The sequence below is a fragment of the Tenrec ecaudatus genome, chromosome 13, assembly GCF_050624435.1.
Source record: "Tenrec ecaudatus isolate mTenEca1 chromosome 13, mTenEca1.hap1, whole genome shotgun sequence".
In the NCBI taxonomy this organism is placed as follows: Eukaryota; Metazoa; Chordata; class Mammalia; order Afrosoricida; family Tenrecidae; genus Tenrec; species Tenrec ecaudatus.
The window spans coordinates 106,813,754-106,815,931 of NC_134542.1; the positions used below are offsets into that span (position 1 = coordinate 106,813,754).

Here is a 2,178-nt window from a genome sequence, read left to right on the forward strand (position 1 = left end):
TTGGACTGCTTCCTTCAATCTTATTTGTTCTTGGCCTCATAGTCTCTTTTGAAATGGTTGACTGTCAAACCAATTCTTTTTGAAACAGCGACTCTGTGTATTCTAGCTCCTACATTTTGATGCTTCCTGTATTATTCAGTATTTGGCCCATAAACCCCAAATGCACTACCATTAATTATTTCTGAATTAATTCTGACTCAAAGTAACCCTATATAAAATTTGTGAGGCTGTAAATCTTTATGTGAACAGATAGTCTCATCTGTATCCCAAAGAGCATGTGGGTTTGAATTTCAGATGTCGTGGTTAACAGTCCAAACAGAAAATAGCAACACAATAGCAACACAAGAGTTCTTTATTTTGCATATACAATTCTTCAATATTTTCAATACTGCATTTGGAAACCTGAATTTCCCCCCAATTTTATTAGCTTGAGAAATGCCAAGCTTACTCTTCCCTTTGGGATTTCTAACTCCAGGTCTTTGCATGCTTGATTATAATATTTTGTATTCTAGAGTTGCCCTTTGAAATTTTCTGTTCAGCTTTTACTCCATCATTTGCTTTAGCTACTCTTTCTTCAAGATCAAGTTTCAGAGGTTCTTTTGAGATGCAATTTCTGTCTCTTGAATGATCTGCTTTCTCCACGTTTAATGTTCTTGGTATCACTAGACTCCTCTAGCCTTTAACTATTATTATTCAATGTGTCAAATCTATTCCTCACATCATCATGTCATTTTCAACTTTTACATTCCAATCAGAGTGCATCTTCTTTGCCTGTTTGACCAATTTCAGATAAAAGAAGTTGGTAGAATTAATCATTGATGTTAGTGGTGGGTATGTAAATTTGAGCAACAGTTGTATTAACTGGTCCTTTTTCTAGATATATGGATATTATCGTAATATAGGCAGCAGCATACTTCAATATACATCTTGAAATATTCATTTTGATGATGAATGGCACACATTTTTCTTTAGTTCATCATTCCTGGCATAGTAAACTATAAGATGGTCCCATTCCAAGTGGTCTCTACCAGTCCTTTTTAGCTCACTAATGTCTAGTATGTTAGGCTGGGTTGTCTAGAGAAACAAAATTATTGACATTCATTTATGCATAAGAAAGAGCTTCATTGCTTCTCGGCCTTTTGGCTAAGATCAAGTGTAGTATCTGTTCTTATCAGTTTAATATCTGATACGTCCTCTATCTGAGGACAATATATTAAATGGATTTTTGGAGCAGGGAGTTGGAATAGGAGCTTGCTCCGTCCACTCCACGCATTGACCTGGTATTGCAGTACTTCCAGGAACGGTGCACTAAAAAAAAAAAAAAAGGAAAGAAAGAGCTTCATATCAATAAGTAATATTATATCAAGAAGGAATTCCAAGCTTTATAACATATCATAATCTGTAATATGTTTTTTCTCCACTGGAGATCACAGATTAAGACACTCAGATATGTTTAATTTTTAAAACTAGGTTTTATTCTCCTTATTCAGGTACTGCCATATAATGTAATAATTACAACCAATCGCTTCAAAGACTGGTGAATTATAATTCAATTCCAGTAGTGCTATTTACTTGCTATAACCTGGTATCAATTTTCTAATTTTTCTAATGTGTACTTTCTTTTTCTTCAAAGTGTGGATTTTAATAGTAGCTTGATTATATTTAAGTAATATTATAAATGCATCACATGGTATCATATTATGTGCACAGAACACCCTAACAATTCATTTTTAATGGAAATTTTGATTTTAAATACTTCTTCAGTTTAGTCGCTACTGCAGAGCCCCAAAGACTATCCTATCACACTTTTTGTATCCCCTTGCCTGGGATGAGAGGGGATCTTCCAGAGGCCCTATCTGACCAGACACTTTGCAGATGGATTTGGGCTTCCCACCATCCTCCATAGCCTTCTACAAAATGGGTGCTCACAATTTAATCTCTGATACATTTCCCTTCATCATATTTGGATTTTGTTTTATTATCATATTTGGATCACACAGGCTGGTGTGCTTCTTCCTTGTGGACTTAGTTGACATCTCACTTAGAAGGATGCTTGTTTGAATACAAGCCTTTTAGACTCCAGACACTATTCTAATAGCCGGGCACCATCTGCTCCTTTTTCCACATTTTGCTGTAACACCCTTATCTTCAGTAATCTCTTCATGAAGGTGATTATAG

General features: G+C 35.2%; 1 non-coding gene across 1 annotated transcript; it reads left to right on the plus strand.

Moving 5' to 3' along the window:
* Positions 1-1,123: 1,123 nt before the first annotated feature.
* Positions 1,124-1,314, plus strand: LOC142425016 (U2 spliceosomal RNA). The gene has a single exon (XR_012779415.1). It is a non-coding gene; the product is annotated as a U2 spliceosomal RNA (small nuclear RNA).
* The last annotated feature ends 864 nt before the right edge of the window (positions 1,315-2,178 follow it).